Source organism: Nyctereutes procyonoides, unplaced genomic scaffold (assembly GCF_905146905.1).
Source record: "Nyctereutes procyonoides isolate TBG_1078 unplaced genomic scaffold, NYPRO_anot_genome, whole genome shotgun sequence".
NCBI classification, from domain to species: domain Eukaryota; kingdom Metazoa; phylum Chordata; class Mammalia; order Carnivora; family Canidae; genus Nyctereutes; species Nyctereutes procyonoides.
Genome location: NW_026575140.1, coordinates 64,365,505 through 64,388,896, shown reverse-complemented (window position 1 = coordinate 64,388,896; position 23,392 = coordinate 64,365,505). Strand labels below are relative to the sequence as shown.

The following is a 23,392-nucleotide window of genomic DNA, read 5'->3' as shown; positions in this document are numbered from 1 at the left end:
TAATTTTTAAGAGTGTTTCTGAATTGGCCAGTGTGACTGCTTTGGCCAAATTGATTAGAGCATTGTTAGACTAATTAAACCTGTTGGTTCTGTCTATATTGCTTAGCACAGGAAATGTTCTCTATATAATTGTGGAATCAAATCCAAGTGGATGAATAACCTGTCTGTGATCAATAGACTGGTTTGTAAATAGGAGTTTTGTAGAATATTTTCAGTTACTCTGCTTTCCAAAAGTTTCTATAGGAAATTGGGAAATGGGTACTTTTATTCCCTGCTGATGGGAGTATAAATTAGCACCACCTTTCTACAGGGGAATTTGGGTTCATATATAAAGAGTTTCAGCACGTTCCTATTTTTTAATCTCGTACTTCTATGTGCAGTAGCTCCTCCTACGGCTATTATTATAGTTTGTCAAAGTTTTATCTATAAAAATGCTCATCACAAAAGTGCTAATAATTGGAAAAATTGGAAATAATATAAAAGCCCATCGATATGTAGTTAAATAATCATAGTACATCTTTACAGTGAAATATTATTCAGCCACTAAAAAGAACATTATAAAAGAATACTTAACAACACTGATAACAGCTTCACAACCTACTGTTAACTTCGAAAAGCATATTTCCTAAGTAATGTAATTCTACTTTTATCTTTCATATGTATTTATTGCTGAGTGGTGTGATTATGGAAGATTTAAATATTTTCCACTTGCTTATTTGTAGTAAACAATTTTCTACCATAAACATATACTTTGTTATAATTAATATGAATGTTTAAAAAAAGCCCTCACACCTGTCTGCATTGTCTTCCCTGCTCCCTTGGAGTTAGAACCATCACACCTGCAATAAGGAAGCCATGGGAGTGCAAAACCCAGAGACCAGGCCAAGATGGAGGTACAGAGAGATCCTAAAGTTGGGTTCAATCTCTTTGGTGAGGAGGACACTCTCTCTCTTTAGTCCAAAGCCTGTCAACCTCCTCTACATTGTATTGGCCACAAACTCAGACAAGGAATTATCCTTTCTTTCAACTTTTCCCCCTAACTGACTCACCTCATTTGTACTTCCTAAAGCCTTTATGTGCTTTCCCTCTTCTTCCCTTCATTCAAGTCCTGATTGCCTCACTGCATCCACAAAGCTAGTGCTAGGAAGTACCTGAATTAACAGAGATAAAGTAGGTGCTTTTATGGAGTCAATGTCAAGAATAATTCATCTGCTTAGTTGGGGGTAGGAACCTGGACTTCTGCTGCTTTTGCTACTGAAGTGAGCCTCTTGGCTTTCATACCTTTGCTACCTGCTCTATCATGGAAGAGGGTCATAAAGGAACAAGTGCAGGGGGTTAGGAGCTGAGCTATACCTCCATCTGCCTCTATGACAAGGTGACAAGGGTAGCTGGACCACCAGGGCAAGCTAAGATGGCTTCATTCTTTTTCTACTAGCTGGGATTTGGACAAAGTGACTTCCCTGCCCTTAGTTTATGTGACTTCATGGCGATTATGTTCTTTTCTTCCTTACTAGAAACAGATCACACTCAATGTAAACCATTCTATTTTAACTTTAACATTATGCTCAGGGAGAAATGCTTAGTTGTGGGATCACATATGTTTTATTATTTAAAAAATTTTTTCATTTTAAATATGAACCACATAATGGGCAGTGGTATCATGCTGGGCAGCATTAGCAAAGAACCTCAGAGCTTATAGGAAAGGTGCTGTGTAGCAACTGTTCCTACATTTATTCAATAAAAACTTACACAGGCACTTTTGGGTCATGGACAGACAATGAAGATGGAGTCATAATTTCTCCCCTTAAGTAGAGGAAATAGACTTTTCTGGATGATTCAAGATTATTACAGCCTGTATGAAATGCAAAGGCAGAGGAATGCATGCAGGTTTCAGGAATGTAAAGAAGTGTCCCTCGGGAGGGAGGGTTAGGTTTGGGGATGAGGTGAGGCCTGAGCTGGGTCCTCAAAAATGAAAGAAGGTAGGCAAAGACAGAAGAATGGGGGAGAAGATGTTCCAGATAAAAAGCCAGCATGAACAAAGGCATGAGGCATACGTAATATGTTGAGGGAATCAGAATGAGATGTGATGCAGGCTTTGGGAAGGACATAAGAATACAGAACTGGGTATACCTAGATCTTGGAGGACCTTGGATGCTTTATTTACAAGTTTGAACTTATTTTGCAGGCTGTGGGGAACCTTAAGGAGTTTTAAGCAAGGAAGTTCCATAATTATATTTGAGCTTGAAAAAGTTCATTTGGTTGAAATGGTATTGAGTGGAGGGAGAGTGGATTAAGGAGCCACTAAGGGAGTAGTTGTTATAGTTCAGGGAGCTGTGGAAAAGAAAATCTTTAATGAAGGCAAAGGTGTAGTAGTTTGGAGAGATACTTAGGAGATAAAAATAATAGGATTTGGGAATTAATTGGATGCGTGTGCATGATAGCACCGAATTGGGAAAAAAGAAAAGACCTGGCATTGGGTGACCATTGCTTCATGTAATGATGGTCCCATACTTCTGTGGGTTCCATTTTACAATGACCAGTCATTTCACTGTCAAAGTCTGTCTAGGTATCCTATGCTCAGCATTAGGATAGAATGTTTGAAGGAGTTTTCTTCTTAAAAAAATAGAAGGCAAATACTTTTCACCTGAATTTTTCTTTAAATAAGAAGAGTCCCTTTTTATAAAAGAGATACATTAAATTTTTTTTGAATAGAATTATAGTCTCCTTGGTATCAAAGCATTATGGATTAATGGTCCAGATCAGTTTTAACTTTAGATGTGAAGAATTAAATGTTGGCAAGCTAAATATCTGTTACCAAAGGAGTAATCTGAATGCCTAAGTAGGTAAAACCCAAGGTGGTTAATTAGACTAAGAACTGCTGGGGATGGCTCGCCTTCCAAGTATTGCCAGGAAGGATGATTAAGGATTTAGAAAATTCATTTTGCATCCAGGGAAAGGTGAAAGACACCCAATGATTCATTCAGTGACTGTTAAGGATGATCTGAGCTATAAAACAAAACGCTGTCTTTGTGTAAATTACGTTTCCCTAGTGCTTCCCTGGTGGATACTGCTCACCTTTCCTTCCACGTGTTCTTCCAGTGTCCGGGGAGAGGGGATGTTAGGGGGAGGCTTATGAATAAATGATAAAGAATTGGGGAAGCTGTACTTATTTTAGGGACACCTTTGGAGGGTGATACCCCTTTTCTCCTTAATGGCGCTTTACATCATCATGCAATCATATTCCTGTTATCCATTCATTTTTCTCCTTTTTCCTTTCTCTTTTCTCCTCTCTCTTTTCTCCAGCCTCTTTCCCCTCTCTTTCAGTAAACTCAAATACTGTCTAGTAAACCCAACATGTCAAATAGTACAAAAACCAATTTATTTTACAATTATGCAAAGTAAAGGGGCACAATCTGGCAGTTTTGGGCCAAGAGCCTACTGTTCTTAGCTATGAACCTTTCAGCAAAGTCATTTTTTTCTTTTAAATTCAAGACTCCTGGGCAGCCCGGTGGCTCAGCGGTTTAGCACGGCCTTCAGCCCGGGGTGTGATCCTGGAGACCCGGAATCGAGTCCCAGATCGGGCTCCCTGCGTGGAGCCTGCTTCTCCCTCTGCCTGTGCCTGTGTCTCTGCTTCTCTCTGTGTCTCTCATGGATAAATCAATAAAATATTAAAAAAAAGTAAATTCAAGACTCCTGATAGTTTTTTTTTTTTTTTTTTTTTTTTTTGGCTACTAAACCCAAATGTCTATGTAGTTATGCTTGTTATATATGAGCTTGGCAAAGACATTGAAAAGTACTCTAGGGGGTAAACTCACACTGATAACTTCTAACTGTAAAAGTGGATATAACATTTACTTATTCAAAGTTCTCATGATTTCAGAGTAATTTCTCTAAGCAAATGCAATTAGAAAATGATACTAATATGTCAACAGGACACTAGGTCTTTGAGTTAAAAAAAAAAACTGCAACAGTCAGTGTTCAGTTCACAAACATGTTTCCTGTGGCTCTGAATGCCAATTAGTATGATGTAGGAATTGGTGACGCAAATGAAGGATATAAATGTCAATATCATTAATTACCTCTAGCTGTTAATTAGACAGTAGATGCATTACTAGAAAACTCAGAATGTCCTAAATCTGTTAAATGAATGTTAAATAAGCTTTCATGTCCCCGTTTTGATTGGAATTGTCAGTAAAAAGACACAATGGTACATATGACAGAAATATTCTGTTCTCTTTGGACCCAATTAGTCATTTTTTCCCTTTGGTTGACTAATAATCCATTTCCCTTACCTAAAAACATCCTAACTTACTTTTAGAAAATAACCTTATTTTCATTGGGTATAATTTGATTGTAATGTTAAACTTGTGCATTGACCTTTCTAGCCAGAAGCCTAGGCATCTGACATTTAGGTCTGTGATCCACTTTGAGTTAATTTTTGTGAAGGATGTAAGGGTGTTTGCATGCATATGTCGAGTTGTTCCAGCACCACTAGTTGAAAAAGATGTTCTTTTCTCCATTGTATTACCTTTGATCCTTTGTCAAAGATTGGTTGACTATGGTTATGTGGGTCTACTTCTGGGCTCTCTGTTCTGTTCTATTGATCCATTCATCTGCTCTTTTACCAGTGCCACTCTGTCTTGATTACTGTAGCTTTATAGTAAGTCTTAGAGTTGGGTAGTGTCGGCCCTCTGCCTTTTTTCTTCCCCTTCAGTATTGTGTTTGTTACTCTAGGTCTTTTGCTACCTCCACTCAGGCTTCTCAACTCTTATGCCATCACAGCAACAACTTCATCATCCAGTCCGTTTTATTACATCGATTCTGGAACTCTTTAGATTTAAGCCACCACTGTTTCTTCTCTGGATTATTGTCATGTTGCCTAACTGGGTTCTGCCATTGCACCTGTGACGTTCATCCAGAACACAGTATACAAAATCATCTTTTAAAAATGTTAAGTTTAATCACATCTCAAAATTCTCCACTGGTTCTCCATCTCTTTCTTTAAAAAAATTAGAATTCTTTTTATAACTCACTATTAATTACAGTATCTGGCTTCTATTATTACTGTGACCTCCTCTCCCCTGATTCTCCCCCTCATTTTCTCTACTGTAGTCCTGCTGGTCTCCTTGTTCTGTAACATTTTAGGAACACTTTAATGCTTCAATTTATAGTTCAAGGAGGAAGAAAAGTTAGCCTCCGTTAGAAACTAGACTGCACTAACTTGGATTCCTGGTCAATGCCACATCTTCAAAGACATTGTCCATGACCATCCTATATAAACTAATTCATGCCTGGATCACTCTTTATCCCATTAACTTGTTTTGATTTTTTTCTTCATAATATTTTCTGCTATCTGCTTCTATCTCATGTAATTCTGTGTCTGTTTTCTCTTTCCACTGCCAGAGACTAAGCTTTGTAGTGGCACGTACTTGTTTCTTTCTTCCTTTCCTTTGTCTTTGTCCTCTCTCCTCCTCTACTCTCCCTCTCTTTCTCTCTCCTTCTCTCCCTCCCTTTCTCCCTCACTCCCTCACTCCCTCTCTCTCTCTCTCTCTCTCCTATTATTAGTATCTATAACAATACCTGGCACATAAAAGGTACTCAATAAACATTTGCTGCATGAATACATGCACATTATATAATTGAATTCCACAATTACTTACTTACAAGAATGTATCTGCTGATATATATTTAGTATTTGCAATTAACATGCTTGTACATTTGTCTTAGCACAAATGTGCAAACCTGGTGTTAGAGACAATTCTTAAAGGATATGTACATTGGAGATTATGAGAAATATTACCAAATTTTCTTAAAAGGGGTTGCAATAACTGCATTCTCCTAATAATGTATGAAAATATTCAATTTCCCATACCTTAATCTACATAGAATGATCTTTACAATTGCTAGGTGAATACAAATTATTTCAGTTATTTTAATATGTACTTCTTCAATTACAGATGAGGTTGGACATCTTCATATCCATGTATTCTTAAGTTATTTTAACTTATTTTCCTATGTGGAGTTGTTGATATTTTTCACATTTATTCAGCAAAGGTTTTTGTTTAATTTTTTTTATTGGAGTTCAATTTGCCAACATATAGAATAACACCTAGTGCTCATCCCGCCAAGTGCCCCCCTCAGTGCCCATCACCCAGTTTTTGAGGCACTTTTTGAAGTGCTAAAAATATAGCAGAGAACAAAATAGACCAAAAATTTTGCCCTCATAAAGCTTACATTCTAGTAGGGAGAAACAGATATATAAGTAAAATATATAATATGTTAGGTAAAGAAAAAGGAAGGAAGAAAGGAGGTGCTGGGTGTAGGGTATGATTTGTAATTTTAAAGAAGAGTAATTGGGAAGACCTCACTGAGAAGGTATTTGAACACAGGCCGAAAGGAGGTGAGAGCACAATTCATAAGATACCTAGAGAGACAGAATACCAGGCAGGAATGACAAGTGCAGAGGTGACATTTGCTGGTGAAGTTCAAGACCAGCAATTAGACCAGTGTGGCCACGGTAGAGTGAGTAAGGGAAGTAGGAGATATGGAAGTAATGTTGTGTAGGAACTCAAAACATTTTCTCTTTATTCTGAAAAAGGATAGGAGCAGAAGAATGAGTTGACATAGTTTTAACTGGGTCTCATCAGCTACTTTTTGAGAATAGTTTGAAAGGAAGCAAGGGCAGAGAGAGAGAGACAGCAGCTGGGGGGCTGTCAAAATCATCCAGGTAAGATATGATGGTGATAGGACCTGGGTAACACCATGCAGATGATGAAATGCTCAGATGCTAACCATATGTTGGAATTAGAGACAATAGGGTTTGGTAATATGTTGGCTATGAAACTTGAAAGTTATTTCTGCAATAATAAAATCAAATCTTTGTTAAATGTGTTAGGTATTTTTATAGTATATTAATATATATTTCCTTTTCTTCAGCATTAACACATTTTTAATTTTTTGTGGTCTATTAAATCAATTTCCTCCTTAATGATTTTAGGTTATATGTGGACCCTGTAAAAGCTACTCTCTCTATTTCAAATCATACAAAATATCTTCTCCTTTTTCCATATGGAACTTATTATAATGTTGGGAGTGAAGACTATATTTTTAAATTCCTCTTTAAATAGTCATCCCAACCATCAACTGAACATCATATTTCACCCAATTAAGTGTAATTGCATAATTACAATTTTTTGTTGAGATTGCATTAAACCTATAGCTAAATTCAGGCATATATTACGTCTTCTCCTTTATTCAAGAAAGTCATATCTCTTTATCCATCTAAGCCTTAGCTAATGTCCTCAAAAAATGTTACCTTCATGTTTTTAGGTATTCCACTTTTCCATTACTACATTAAGTGGGATCTTTTATCATATTTTTAGCAGTTTTATTAAAGTACAACTATAACATTAAACATAAAAATTATTCATTGTAAGTATATTGTTTGAAGATTTTGTGCAGTCATGACCCAAAAAGTCCCCTCATGCCCATTTGCAACCAGTAAATGTGCCCACCTCCAGCTCCAGGAATTGATGGATATGCTGTCTCTATAGTTTTGCCTTTTTAAAACAATTATTTATAAATGGAATCATAAAATATATAATCTTTTGTTCTTGGTTATTTATTTTCATTTTTATTCATAATATCTTCGGTACTTTACAATTTTTAAGAAATAGTTCTTGTATTTATTATGTTATAAAGGACATGTTATGTTTGTTATCTATGTTATAAAGGACATGTATTATGTTATGTAGGATTCATTTTCAGTGATTAATCTTATCTGTGTTAAATACTTTATTCCTTTCACTGGCTTTATTTTTTGTTACACTCCTAAGTTTTGAGAGGAACTACATATTTACTTACCATTCTTCTATCTTGCTTTGTAATTAAGCATTTTGGGCTACGAATATTTCTCAAACCCTTTTAAATCCATGGGTTCTGATGTGTCCAATGCTATCATTTTACTTTCTAAACTTTCTGAAATTTCATTTGGAGTTTTCTCTTTCACTCACTGTTAAGATGTAATTTCCTTCTTTTTAAAAACAATAATTTCTAGCTTTTCTATTTTTTTAAACTTTTGAAAAAAGTGTGTTCTTTATTATTTCTACTTTTTAAAATTTCATGGCACTCTCTGGTCCATTTTTGTAAATATTCTATGGTCTTTTGATTATAAAAGAATATTCCATTTAGTGTATATTTATACTTAAATATATTAGTCTAAGGCTGTACACTGGGGTAGGTTCTTGGAATACACTCTATTTTATAAGACTCCTGGAAGAGTTTCCTGCAAGTGATCCTTGGACCACACTTTGAGAAAGCCTTCTTTATATTGTTACTTATTTGTATCATGTACTTAATTTTTTATGAAGTGAATGAAGATTATGTTAATATTATTATTATTCTACTTTCTGTTATTGTTCTTTTGGTTGGCATTTGAATGATGACACTATGCTATTTGATGCAACAAATATATAAAAATTATGCTTTATCAATTACCCTGCTTTACTCACTTTTTAACCTTGTCTGATATTAATATCTAACTAATCCAGTATTAGCATCCAGTTTCCTTGTGTGTATGTGTGTTTGTGTATATGTGTTCTCCTAGCATGATTCTGCCTATTTTTTTAACTTACAATCTTTCTAAATGACTTTGCGGTAAATATATTTCTTATGGACAGAAAATATTGGATCTTCTTTGGACCCAGTCTTGACTGTGTTTTCCCTTTAATACCTCAGCTTTTCTCATTTTTATTGTGACATATATGTGATCTTGGGCTGTCATGTTTTGAAAAAATGAGACTGTATTAGCTTTAGATTTAGAAATGGTCAGAAATGCTTCTATTTAATTCAGCTTGTCATAAACAACTGCAGCAGAGATCACTAATTATAAAACTTATCTCAACCACCAGAAGTCACTCTTAATTTTTATAATCACGTCAAACAGGGCTTAATCCAAGGCAAAAACAGGGGAGAAGAAAAGAGAGAGAAAATATTCAATGAATTCTCTTGTATTTGAAATGATCAACTATACACATAGTAATGAGTTATCAAAAATATTTTATACTAGCTAAGTTTATAAGGTTATCTAAAATGTTTCACAAACCTTGAATGCCATATAGTCAGAATACCCCTTGCTTTCTCAGGTTTATAGAGGCATATTATTCCAATAAACTGTGTCTATTAAAGTGTATAATTTGATAAATTTTGACATATGAGATAGACCAGGAACATATAGACACAATCAAGTGAATGAATATATCCATTGCCCACATTTCCTCATGTCTTTTTGTAAGGTCTTCCTTTTTGTGTCCTCACCTCACCCTCCCAGCATCTGCAGTCAACTACCCATCTGCTTCCTGCACTATAAATTGCTTAGCATTTTCTAGAATATTAAATAAGTTAAACAATTCAGTAGATACTCATGTCTGTTTCCTATCATTCAGCATATAATTATTTGAGATTTATTTATGTATAAGTCTTGCATATCTTTTGGAAGATGTGTTCATAAGTATTTGTATCTTGAATGCTTTTAAAATGGGTTTAATTGTTTAATTTCAACGTTTGATTTTTTATTACTAGTATATAGAAATACATTAGATTTTGTACATTTGTTTTATATTGTGAAACCTTACTAAATCCACTTATTAATTCTATGCCTTCTTTTTTAGATTCCATTGAATTTTCTACATGAACTTAACACATCATCTGCAAATAAGTAGTTTGCTCCTTTCTAACCTGGATGCCTTTTACATCCTTTTATTCCTTGATTGTACAACCAGAAACTCCAGGTCAATGCTTAAGAGTGGTGAGGGTGGCCATTCTTGTTCTGTTTGTGATCTCAAGGGGAAAGCATTTAATCTTTCACCATTAAGTATGATATAAACTGTTATTTATTTATGACCTTCATCAGGGTGATGAAATTCCTTTATATTCCTGTTTTGCTAAGAGATTCTATGAGGTATAGATATAAGATGTTCTCAAATGCAATTTTTCTCAATCTATTGAGATGATTATGAATTTTTTACATTGGTTTTATATTTTACAGTTTTATATTACATTCATTGATTTTCTAATGTTTAAGCCAACTCCACATTATTTTAATATTTTAGGGGATCCCTGGGTGGCTCAGTAGTTTAGCTCCTGCCTTCCGCCCAGGGCGTGATCCTGGAGACCCAGGATTGAGTCCCACGTCAGGCTCCCTGCATGGAATCTGCTTCTCCCTCTGCCTGTGTCTGTGCTTCTCTCTCTCTCTCTGTATCTCTCATGGATAAATAAAATCTTTAAAAAAATATTTTATAGTATGTTTTCTAAAATTAAAACGTTGAGTTATATTCATAAGCTTCTTGGTCTAGAATTTTTTTCTTTGTTTTTGGTAATGTGTTTGGTTTTGTTATTAGATTAACATAGACTCAAAGAATGAGAAGTTTCCTCTTTTTTTCCACCTTCTGGGAGAGTTTGTGAAAAATTGATATTCTTTATGTATTTACTGTAGTTATCAGTGAAATCATCTGGACTTGATTTTTTTTTTGTGGGAAAGTTTTTTAGTTACAAATATAATTACTTTATGAGATATAGGGCTATTCATGTTGTCTATTGCTTAAGTGAGCTTTCTTTCAAAGAATTTCCTATTTCATCTAAGTTTTTAACTGCTTAGGCATGGCAGTTCCTTATCCTTTTAATTTCTGTTGAGTCTATGGTGATGTCACCTTTCTCATTCTTGATATTGGTAGTTTGTCTTTACTCCCTTTTTCCTGATCAGTATGGCCAGAAGTTTATCAATTTTATTGAACCTCTCAAAGAACTGACTATGGCTTTGGTGATTTCTTCTATAGTTTTTTAAAAAAGATTTTATTTGGGGCAGTCTGGGTGGCTCAGCAGTTTAGCGCTGCCTTCAGCCCAGGGTGTTGTTCTGGAGGCCTGGGATCGAGTCCCGCGTCAGTTTCCCTTCATGGAATGGAGCCTGCTTCTCCCTCTGCCTGTGTCTGTGCCTCTCTCTCTCTCTGTGTCTCTCATGAATAAATAAATAAAATCTTTAAAAAAATATTTTATTTATTTAGAGGGAGAGTGAGCAGGGGGAGGGGCAGAGGAAGGGAGAGAGAATCTCAAGCAGATTCTGTGCTGAACTCAATCTCATGAGCCTGAGATTATGATCTGAGCTGAAATCTAGAGTCAGATGCTTAAATGACTGAGCCACTCAGTCGCCCCTCTTATATAGTTTTTCTTTCTTCCCTTTTAAAAAAGATTTTATTTATTTATTCATGAGAGATACACAGAGAGAGGCACAGACATAGGCAGAGGGAGAAGTAGGCTCCCTTGCAGGGAGCCAGATGCAGGACTCGATCCCAGGGCCCCAGGATCACAGCCTGAGCCAAAGGCAGATGCTCAACCACTGAGCCACCCAGGTGTACCTTATATAGTTTTTCTACTTTTATACTTCATTCATTTCCACTATTACCTGTATTGTTTTCTTCTCTTTACTTTGGGTATAATTTACTCTTCTTTTTCTACTTTTTTTATGGTGAATCAGGGGTAATATATATTAATATATATAATAAATATATATTTAAATATCTTTCATGTCTCTCCTTAATTGTTTAAACATATTGAATAGAGTTATAATAATGGTTTAATATCCTTATCTGATAATTCTAACATTTGTGACAGGGCCTAGTGAGTTTTGATTGATTTTTCTCATTATGGATCATATTTTCCTGCTCTTTTGTATGCCTGGTAATATTCAGTTAGACTCCAAACACTGTTAATTTTGTTTTGTTGGTTGATAGATATTTTTTATTTTTATAAATATTCTCAGTCTTTATCTTATGATGCGGTTAACTTACTTGGAAACAATTTGATTCTTCTGCATCTTTTTGGAATGATGTGCTTGATAGATCTGAACAGCACTCAAGCTAGGACTAATTATTCCCTCTTATTGAGGCAAGACCTTCCTGAGGATTTCCCCCTAATAATACCTCTTGAATTATGAAGTTTTTTTCCAATCTTGCTATGGAAAATGGCACTATTTCTGGCACCATGTGAGCAGCAGGCACTGTTCTCTCATAATGTTTAGATATTTTTTCTGGGCTTCTGGGAGTTTCCTGACATGAATGCTCTATCAGCATTCTGCTGAGTATTACGGAAGGACCTACTGCAGTTTTCTGGGGTTCGCTCTCTGTCTCCAACAATTTCTTCTTTCATTCTTTGTCCTGTTTATGCCAGTTGTTTTAATCTCCTGTACTTTCAGTCCCATCTCCTCAACATAGGGCATCTTCTGGCTCTGTGTTCCCTAGCCCTGCACAGTGACGTGGACCTTTTAGGCATTAAGCTGAGATAATTGTAGGCTTTATCTCTTTTGTTGCTTTTTTTTCCCTCAGTGCTGCATTACTTGATGTCCAGTAACTTGAAAATCATTGTTTCATATATTTTGTCCTTTTGCTTTTTTTTCTCCCTGAAAAGGGAGAATAAATCCAGCCTCTCTTATTCTATCACAGGCAGAGGTAGATGTCCCCAACAATCTTTTTACATTTGTTTCTTCATCTATCTTTTGGATGGCTGGATTTCGTAATTGAGTAATTTTTTAAGGACTACCTCATCACAACATTTCCCAAGTCCTGAAATGTTATTGCCTTTATATTTAAAAAAGGAAAAGTTTGGCTTATTTTAACAGAAGATTTAAAGATATTCTTTCACAATCTTCTAGCTTGTATGCTGCTAAGAAGTCTCATGCCAGTTAGAGCTGATTTTTTTTCTTTCTTTATAGTCTAAACATTACATTTTAATGTTGAAGTCCAGTAATTTTCTTGACCCAGAAATATCTTGCTATATATTTTTCTGTGTAATATACCCCCTCCACCATTAGACATGATATGTCCTTTCAATCAGCAGATTCGAGTTTTCATTTATTTCAGAAAAGTTTCCTGCTATTGTATCCTTGAATATGTTATTTTCTGTCCCACTTGTTTTATTCTTGTCTTAGGAACACCCATTAGACTTTTGCTGCTTATATATGTATTTTGTATTTATTACATTTAATTCTATTTAACTCTGCTTTTATTTTTTTCATTTTTTAAATAAAATTCAGTTAACCAACATATAGTACATCATTAGTTTCAGATATAGAGTTCAATAATTTATTAGTCACATATAACACCCAGTGCTGATCACATCACATGCCCCCTTTGATGCCTATCACCCAACTCTAGTCTTTTAAATTTCATTTTCTTCTACTTTACAATGCTATTCACCATGTGCTGGACCCAACTATATCTATTTTCCCTTTTGTGGATTTCAATTTAATTTTATCTTGGTAATTATTTATTTTTCTCTTATGTTTCTTATTCGAGTTCATAGCAACTCACCTTGAATCTACTTTGGTAGATTATTACCTCTTTTTTGAAATTTTTTTTTTCAGAGAGGTGATATTTTATTTAATTTATGGGGAAATGATTATTCAGTTTCTCCACCTTTTTAATACTTTTAACTTTTGTTTATTTTTTTATCTGTTTGCTTTTATTTTCTTATATGATATACACACTGTTTCTTTTTCTTTGTTTCGGACATCACTGATCTTTAAACAGGGACTGTTTTATCTATGCCTGATATTTAAAGAAAAACAATGTCAGGGAAAGGTTAAGAGAACAAGCTGGAGCAGAAAGCAAGGTTAATTATTAATTGTATTGGTGATGGGGTCTCTCAGTTACATATCTGCTCTGATTGACCAGAAAATGACCTGGTTAATGGTGAAACTATGCATCTCACCAGCCTTTACTATATTAGACAGTCTGGTGTTGACTTCTCTGTACATTGTAAGACTCATTGCCACTCACTCCTGTTCTACTCTGCCTCACTAATAGCATACTTCTTTGAAAGCTGGCAAGTCTGAATTGAATCTTCTTTTTACCTGGTTTCTTCTACTGCATGGCTCAAGGACCTTCCATGTGCTCAGGCTCCTAGATCTTGCTACTTTGAGCGGTGGATCATAGGTTTGTTACATCATTTTTGCCATCCACTTTGGATGGATTTGGGGGCACTACCAGAGTTATACAGAAACACTTCTGTTCTCAGCATCTTTTCTGGATTTGGTTGAAATTGTACTGTATTTGAACACCATTCTTCATAATTGTGACTCAGAGGTGTAGCTTTCTCTAGTTGCATCAGAGATGGAGCAGGGGTTTGTTGTTGTTTGGGTATTTTCTTTTGCTTCTCATTTTTTTTCTTTTACTGGTTTTGGTTTTCGAAAGGACATTGTTTTAGAAAGGATAAAGACCACTAAATAAAACCTTTATTATTCCACCTCAGTTAACTTTAAGATGTTGAAATCATTGTTCTCTCTCCCTGTCTGTGTCAGTGTATGTTTAAAGAGAAATAGGAGATCAAAGAGATGGGGAAAAACTTTGCTAAAAAGAATTTTGCAAGAATCTCTGTTCTACAGAGCAGGCCCCAAACTACCCGGTAGGGACTTTCTGCACATAGATCCCATTTGAGCCCTGAAAAGATCAGCAAACACTGTGTCTTATCAAACAGCTTGTCTCTAAGCCATCTAAAATAAAAAGGACTGAAAATTCCCAGGAAAGATACACGCACAAAGCTACAATTGACTCACCAGTTTTTAGGAATCTCCCTTTTTGAAGGTAAAATAGTGTCTATTGTCCATTGTATAGGTCATTTCTGGCTCTCATTCAAGTCTCAGTCCCTTTGGTATGGATCTGGTGCACATTTGCTTTCCAGTAGTCTACCTGAACACCAGTGATATTTTATGTACTGTGTGAAGAAACTGAAGTTGAGAGAGCTTAAGTGACATATTCAAACACATTAATCAGACATTTCAGAGCTAAGATTAAAACCCATATTTTTAGACCCCAGTTGCTTTTATTTTATTTTAAAAATCGTCATTTATAGTAACTGTCCTAGGAAGATTTTATTATTTCTGCAGGAACTGAATCAGAGAATATGCCACTTGCCTTGGGCCATATAGATGATAATGCTAGAGCTGAGCTGGGGCTCAGATCTTCAGACCTAAATCCAGGGCACTTTCTACTGCAAAAGGCTGCAGTCTGATTATGCTGATTAATCAGTGTTTTCTTCCTCTCTCAATACAGTAGCTCCAATTGCACTTCCCTGGCTATATCACTATATTTTTAAGTCTTGTATATGCTATATGCATTCCTTTGATAATTTCTTGAATTGGTCAAGATGGAGTAGTTAATTTTTTTCTCTCTATTATGTCCCCAGGCTCTGGAACATGGTGCCTGATGCCAGTGAATATTTTAAAACTTTTCAGCCCTTTTTGCTCATACGAAGGCAGTTTGATGTTGAATGAAGCCAATGGGGAGAATCTGTGCTTATTTATAAGTGCTTTATTGATAACTGCTCTAAAAAGTGATCAAGGAATATAGATTTGGAAAGTTCTCACTGTAACCAGGATGTATTAATTATCTAGCTGTGAGATACTGAGTTAGAGACTCTACAGGTTAATAGTCTTGTACTGTAAAGATTGCAGCACTGACTTTAATTTTCTGATCTTGCTTCAAATTTCACTCTACCTTGAGGAAGACTGGGTACTACGGAGATGATAAAATCTCCATGAATTATCAGAAGTACTATGCTAGGTCTGGTAGGTAGGGAAATTATTTCTTTGAGATATCTCACAAGAATCTTTGAAAGATGTCCACCTGCATTTGGAAATATTGATAAGGGATCATAATATTTCATGAAAGTCAGCTGATTTGAGGTCATTACATGGAATAGGTCTCAGACTGTAATTGAGGTTACTGGAGAATGTAGGGCTGAGGGGTTTAAATAACCATCTTAAACCAAATTCTATCATATTTAGTTAGATAAATCTTGAATCATTTCTATCCAAAGCCTCTTTGTTATTTTTATACTCAAATTAATTTCAACTTTACAGAATTATTGTTTTCACTTACCATTATCTGATTGCAATGCCATTTTAAAGGAATATTATATTTTTGCTTTTAAAAAAAGAACATAGGGCAGCCCAGGTGGCTCAGTGGTTTAGTGCCACCTTCGGCCCAGGGCCTGATCTTGGAGACCCAGGATTGAGTCCCACGTCAGGCTACCTGCATGGAGCCTGCTTCTCCCTCTGCCTGTGTCTCTGTCCACACCCCCACCACCCATGAATAAATAAAATAAAATAAAATAAAATAAAATAAAATAAAACATAGATGTGGAGAGTAACTAGTGAGTTTAAAACCTGTAACATCTGAATTGTGAATGAAATTTGGCTAAATGTGCTTTTTCTATTCTTTTCGAAAGACTCATTACCAAGATGGAAAAAACATACTAATGGTAAAACCAAAACGCTAAGATTCATATTAAGTTTTGTGTTTTTGTTTTGTCAAAGCATCATTGCCTCACTTAAATGTATTTCTGGCATTTCTAGTATTCTAAATTTATCATGCAGCCTTTTCAGTAATTTCTAGTCTAGCAACATTTAAAGAGCTCTCTAAAACTGAACACATATAACTGATAATCAATTGCCTGTGAATGATATTTGACTGCCACAATGCCTGATATCTGACTGTGCCAGAGTTTTTTCATTTTGGTTTTCATACTGGACAACCCATGGAATTGCAATTGTTTTCCCTGTCACAGCCTCTTTTGAAAAAATAATCCCTGGTAGTTGCTTCTTAAGAAATTGTTAGGCTTTGGGGCAAAAGATCCTGTTATCTTGGCCGTAACACATTTATTGGACTATCTGTGCTTTAATCAAAGTAAACATCTGAGTGATTCCTAGCCTGAGGTCTGCAAATGGATTTCAGGGACATTTGTGCAAATTTCTTTGAGAGCTTCTATAGTTTTATTGAATTTTTGAAGGCAGCATTTCTTAAAATGTAGCTAATGTGCAACTCAGAATCCTTGTAAGACTATAGAGTACTCAGCAGGCTCTTAGCAATTTTAGGAAAAAATTCACACAAATACATTATACATTTGAAATGTAAGATTGCTCATATTTTGTAGAGAAATATACCATTCTTTATTTTAATCATTATGTCCTTAGAGACAGTGAATGATTTAGGACTACATTCATCAGTCTTTTAAAATATTCAATAATCAAGGTGAACTTCAAAATGGTTAACCTATTTTTACATCATTTGTATGCTATTATTATGCCTGCCTGCTGAATTTACCTTTTTACTATTACATTATATGAATTGCATTACATAAGCAATTCACAAAAAATGAATCTGTATCTCAAAATGACAGTAATTTAAATATTACAATATTCAAGTATATTCCAAATGTACGTAGTGAACGAGGCTCTGCTGTCAATATGGAGTGTGAGGGTTTATGAGCTTGAATAGTAGACTATAAAGTGTGATAACTTTCTTAAAGATTAGAAAAAGAAAAAAAGTATAATGAGAGATTGTCTGAAACCATCTGGCCCTAGACCTATCTCACAAAATTTTGAAAAACATGGCATGAATCTTGAGAGGTTTTCATGTCATTTTCAAACAAAGCACAGTGACCTCTCCAGTAAAATCACATTTTTTTCCAAAATAAGCATAACATATTGCTTCCAGTATGAAACTGATATGTTTTGATATTAAAGCAGAGAAGAAACCAAAACAAAACAATAGATCATAAATGAAGTTGTACTTCACATACCTTGCAAAAGGATGTGTGTTTTGGTATGGCCAAGAAACCTAAAGCAAGCTGCAATTTTACATGAAATGATTTTCCTAACACAGTGGATTTAAGCCACATCCCATTTTATGGGATTATCAAAAAACTCCAAGTTTTGAAAAGTACACTGTGGAATTAAAACCTCTGCATAACCATCTTTGGAACTTCAAGTGTAGAATTGTTTTTATTCACCTTCTCAAGAATCCAACAGGGGTAGAAAAAAGTCACCCTTAAGAAATCAACCTCCCTCCCAAGCCCATGGAAGGATCAAGTATAAGTATTACACATGCTGCAAGTAAACCAAATTGAGACATAATTAATATAAAACTACTCTGAGAAGTTTTCCTCATTTGGCTAATATGGAGTAACTGGGATGAGATTTATCTTGAAACTTCTGAAAACAGACAAAATATAAGAATCAAAGGCTTTCATTACTTTGCATCAGGTAGTTAAAAGTGTTGATCTGTAGATATGAGAAAGACATTAAATGAGCCCTGCAATTGTCCCAGTTTATTGCCTGGATAAGGCTTAAGGAGGGGAGTCTCCTCCCTGAATTGAGGAGATGGATGTAGAATTTTGGAGAAGCTAAGACAGCTAAGGTTTGCAGGACAGAATAACACAGAGAAGAAAACTGCACAGAGACAAAAATGTTAGCAACCAGCAGAGACACTAAAATATGCAATACAGTGCTGATCAGTACATGCCTGTAAGGGAATTGCTCAAAGTATGGGGAAGAAATACTTCAAATTAGCAGAGGGAACAATTACATAGAGCTCATGTATGACTGGGAATAGTGTTTATTGCCAACAATCAGAGTGAAAAACTTAGTAACTAACAGGATATCAGTAGTGGGGAAAATTAACTCTAGATTAAATGTTTCTTTGTTCTCATGTAACAAACAAAGTTTAAAAGTTAGTCTCAAAAGAATCAAATAGTTTTTAAAGAACTATATTCCAGAACAAAGCTCAAAAATATTTACAAAAGTATCTAGCACCCAACAAGGTATAAAACACAATGTCTTGCATTTAGTGAAATTACTAAGCATGCAAAGAAATAGGCAAATGTAACCCTTAATGAGGAGAAAAAAAAATCAATGAAAATAAACCCAGAAATGACACAAATGGTAAACTTAGCAAAAAGGACTGTTAAAGATTAATCATGAATATATTTTATATGTTCAAAAAGCTAGAGGGAAGACAGCAAATCAGACTTCAAAAGATAAAAATTATGATTTCTGAGATCAAAAACACACTGGATAGGATTACCAGAAGATTAGATAATAAAGCACAAAATATATATTAATAAACTTGAGGACATAGCAATAGAAAATATTCATAATGAAAAACAAATAGAAAAAAATACTTAAAAATTAAAAAGCATTGGTGAACTATGAGACAGATTTAAGCAGCTAATAATTAGAGTCTTCTAAGAAGAGGATGGGGAGACTGAAAAAATATTTGATGAAAAAGTAGCTGAAATATATCCAAATTCAGTGAAAATTACAAATATATAGATCAAGAGTTTAAAGAACCTTAAGTACAAAAAACATGAGGAAAATTATACCAGGTCACATGATATCAAATTGCTTAAACCAGTGATAAAATCTCAAAATCACTTAGAAAATATACGCTGTATGTTCAGAAGAACAAAGCTATACAATTCTCACTAGAAACAATAGAAGAAAAAAATAGAGGTGCAAGATCTTTAAAGCATTGAAAGAAAAAAAATCTATCAACCTCAGATTACATATCAATTAAAAACAGTCTTCAAAAAAGAAGAATATTGGGATAGCAATTTTGACTATATACAGCCCTCATTTGCTGAGTGTCAGAGTAAAATCAAATGGGCAAAATATATGAATTGAGTTTTCTTTTGTGCACATATGTCTGGGATTCCCTAGGGAACCTACCTGTGAATGAAATTTTGGATCAAAAGGAATTTCTTCACATGACTTCTGGAGAAGTGACCATTACAGTTTGTCTCATTCATTCATCTGAGAATCACAATTACAAACCTGTAGTAGATCATGGAGTTAATTTGGAGCACAATGTAAAGGAACTTAGAGTATTTCTAAAGCAAGATGCCTCTTTAAGGACCAGCCTGCACCACCATTCATAAATTATAAATATGATAAACTAAAGACAACTCATCAAGCAATAGATCAAAGACAGATTAACTTGTGTTGAGTTTGAAAAATGACAGACTCCTGTTAAAAGAAGGTAGTAATCTGGAAAGCTAGAATCAACAATGAAACTGAAATTGCATTCTTCTGTGAAGAGGATTATGAGAACTACAAAGCTAATCCCATTTCATCCTAATGAAACCCTTAATGGGGCTTCCTTTTTTGTATACCTGTATTAAACTCTTTATTCAACTAGTGAGGTTTTTGAAATTAACAAACAAAAACAATTTAAAGACTTATTTTTAAAAATTACTTTTTTCATGCATACACAAGTTGTAATAATTCTTTACACAGAGACTTGTTAAGACATGTTAAGAGAAGTCCTTCAGGTGGATGTACATTACATCAGATGCAAACCTGGATCTGCACACAGAAAGGGAAAACAACAGAAACAGTAACTACATGGGTAAATATAGGGACTTTTCTTTTTCACTTTAAACACTTTTCTTTAAAAGATAGCTCTCTTTTTTTTCCCCAAGATTTTATTTATTTATTCATGAGAGACAGAGGCAGGCTCCATGCAGGGAGCCCGATGTGGGACTTGATCCCGGGACTCCAGGATCATGCCCTGGGCCAAAGGTGGTGCTAAACCGCTGAGCCACCCAGGGATCCCCTAAAAGATAACTCTTAAATACAAAGTAAGAATGCACTGGAATTTATAACATGCATAAATAAAATGTATGAAAACAAAAGCATAAAGCCTGGTAGAAGAGAATTGGAACCTCTCCTTTAAAGAATTTTGTAATGAAATTCTGTATTTTTCTTATATTATAAAAGAAATGATAAAATATCACCTAAAAGCAAATTGTGATCAATTTTTTAAAGTGTATGATATAAACCCTAAAGTAACAATTAAAATAGGATAAAAATTTATAGCTTTTAAAAGGGATAAAATGAAATAATAAAAAATGCTCAGTCTCAAAGAAGGCAGAAAAAGAGAAAGTAATCAAAGAACAGATAGAGTATATAGAAGAACACTAACAAGATGGTCTGTTTAAACCCAAAGATATTTAAAAATCATATTAAAGGGGCAATGGGTGGCTCAGCCAGTTAAGCATCTGATTTTGGTCTCAGCTCAGGTTTTGATCTAAGAGTTGTGAGTTCAAGCCCTGTGTTGAGCTCCATGGAGCCTACTTAAATAAAACAAACAAACAAATAACATTAAATATAAATTGTGTAAACATTCTAATCAAAAAGTACAGATTGTCAAATTAGATAAAAAGGACATTATTATTTTTAAAGACTTTATTTATTCATGAGAGACAGAGAGAGAGAGAGAGTGGCAGAGACAGAAGCAGGCTCCCCGCAGGGAGCCAGATGTGGGACTCGATTCCAGGACCCCAGGATCATGCCCTGAGCCGAGGGCAGACGCTCAACGACTGAGCCACCCAAGGATCCCAAAGGCAGGACATTATTATATGCTGTCTATAAGAAACTTGCAATAAATATTAAATATAAAGACACAGCTAGGCTAAAAATAAAAAGGATGGATACAATACATATACCATAGTAACTTTAATCAAAAGAAATCTGAGGTGGTTATCTTAATTTTGGCAAATTAGATTTCAGAGCAAAGAATATAATCTGGGATAGAGAGGGTAATTTCATAATATTACAATGGGTCTATATATCAAGAGGAAATAAGATTTCTAAATGTGTACTTAATAATAGAGTGCTAAAATAAACAAAGCAAAAGCAGATAGAACTGCAATTGACAAATCCACAGTGATTGGATATTTTAATTCCCTATCTCAATAATTAATAAAACAAGTAGAAAACAAATAAGGATATGTAAAGACTTGAAGTTGGTATTGACCAACTTGACCTGTGTCAGTTATAAAATTCTCCACCCAGCAACAGGTGCTTTTCAAATGAATAAGTGAAAGTAAACACTTATTAAGATATACCTTATTTTGGGCCATAAAACAAATCTGAATACATTTTAAAGGAGTCAAGTCATACTATGTAATGTCCTCTGAACAAAATTAAATTTTAAGTAAGTAGCCAATAACAGAAAGAGATCAGGAAAACCCACAATATTTAAAAACAAAAAAAATAGATTAATAATATAAAAAACAAAAACCAGATCTCATGGGTATAAAGAGCAGATTGTGGTGATTGTCTGGGGTGGTGAGTGGAGGGTGAGCAAAACTGGTACAGGAGTTTGAAAAGGTATAGATTTCCAACTACAAAATGTATAAATCATGAGGATGTACAGCATGGTGACTACAGTTAATAGTACTGTATTGAATTCTTAAAAGTACCTTGAAGAATGGATTTTGAAAGTTCTCATCATGAGAAAAAAATTTTGAAATTATGTATGGTGGTGGATGTTAACGGAACTTACGGTGAGGATCATTTGGCTGTATATACAAATATCATTGTGTTGTATATACCTGAACTTATATAATGTTATGTCAGTTATACCTTGATTAAAGAAATTAAATAACATACTTCTAATAATCCAAGTTTCAAAGAAGCAATAAAAAATTAAAAAATATTTTGAACTAGATGGAAATAAAAACAACTTATGAAAATATATGGGATGTGGCTAAAGTAGTAGTTCAGGGGAAAAGTTGTAACACTAAGCAACTTTATTAGAAAAGAAAAATAATTCTCAAATTAATAATTTTAATTTTTGCCTAGTAAGAAGCTAGATAAAGAAAAGCAAATGAAATATAAGTTAAGAAAAAGATGAAAGAGGAAATGGATAATATTGAAAACATAAACCAAATAGAGAAAATCAATAAAAGTAAATGTTGATTATTTGAGAAGATAATAAAATTATAAACTTCTACCCAAAGTAATCAGGAAACAGAGAAGATGCAAATCATTAATATGAGTATTGAGTTAGGGGGCACAATTACAGAATCTACAGATATTAAAGATATTAAGGGAATATATGAAAAACTTAATGCCAGCGAATATAACAAATTAAATGAGCAAATTTTCTGAAAACACAAACTTTCACAGCTCACAAGAGGAAGAAAAACCCATACCAGATAAGCAGAGTAGTCCTGTATCTATTGAATAAATTAAATTTTGATTAAAACCTTTAGTTAACCTATAAACATTCAGTTTCCACTCTGACATGGGAACTTATCACTCCCATCCTCACAATGAGAAAAAGCTGAACAAATGGAAAATTAAAGACTTTTCTTGGGCCTAATAGGGAAAACTGCCTCCCTACTCCACCAAATCTGGAAAGATTTCTCTGGTAGGAACAGTTGCATGGTTATTTTGAGGAGTTACTGAAGACTGTGTGGACTTGAGAAAGATTGAGAAATTCTTGGGGCTAAAGCATTAGGGTCTCTGCATGTTTAGAGTTAGTCATTTGGGAGATGCAAATTAGAACGACAATAGGAGGGATGCATGGGTGGCCCAGTAGTTGAGTGTCTGCCTTCAGCTCAGGGTGTGATCCCAAGGTTCTCAGTAAGAGTTCTGCATAGGGCTCCCAACAGGGAGCCTGCTGCTCCCTAAGCCTATGTCTCTGCCTCTTTATATGTGTCTCTCATGGAGAAATAAACAAATCTTAAAAAAAAAAAAAAGAACCACAATGGGATA

At 34.6% G+C, this 23,392-nt stretch overlaps 1 pseudogene; it reads left to right on the top strand.

The window, feature by feature from the left end:
* The first annotated feature begins 19,593 nt into the window (after positions 1-19,593).
* LOC129496770 (UPF0538 protein C2orf76-like) lies at positions 19,594-19,964 on the top strand (annotated as a pseudogene).
* Positions 19,965-23,392: the final 3,428 nt, after the last annotated feature.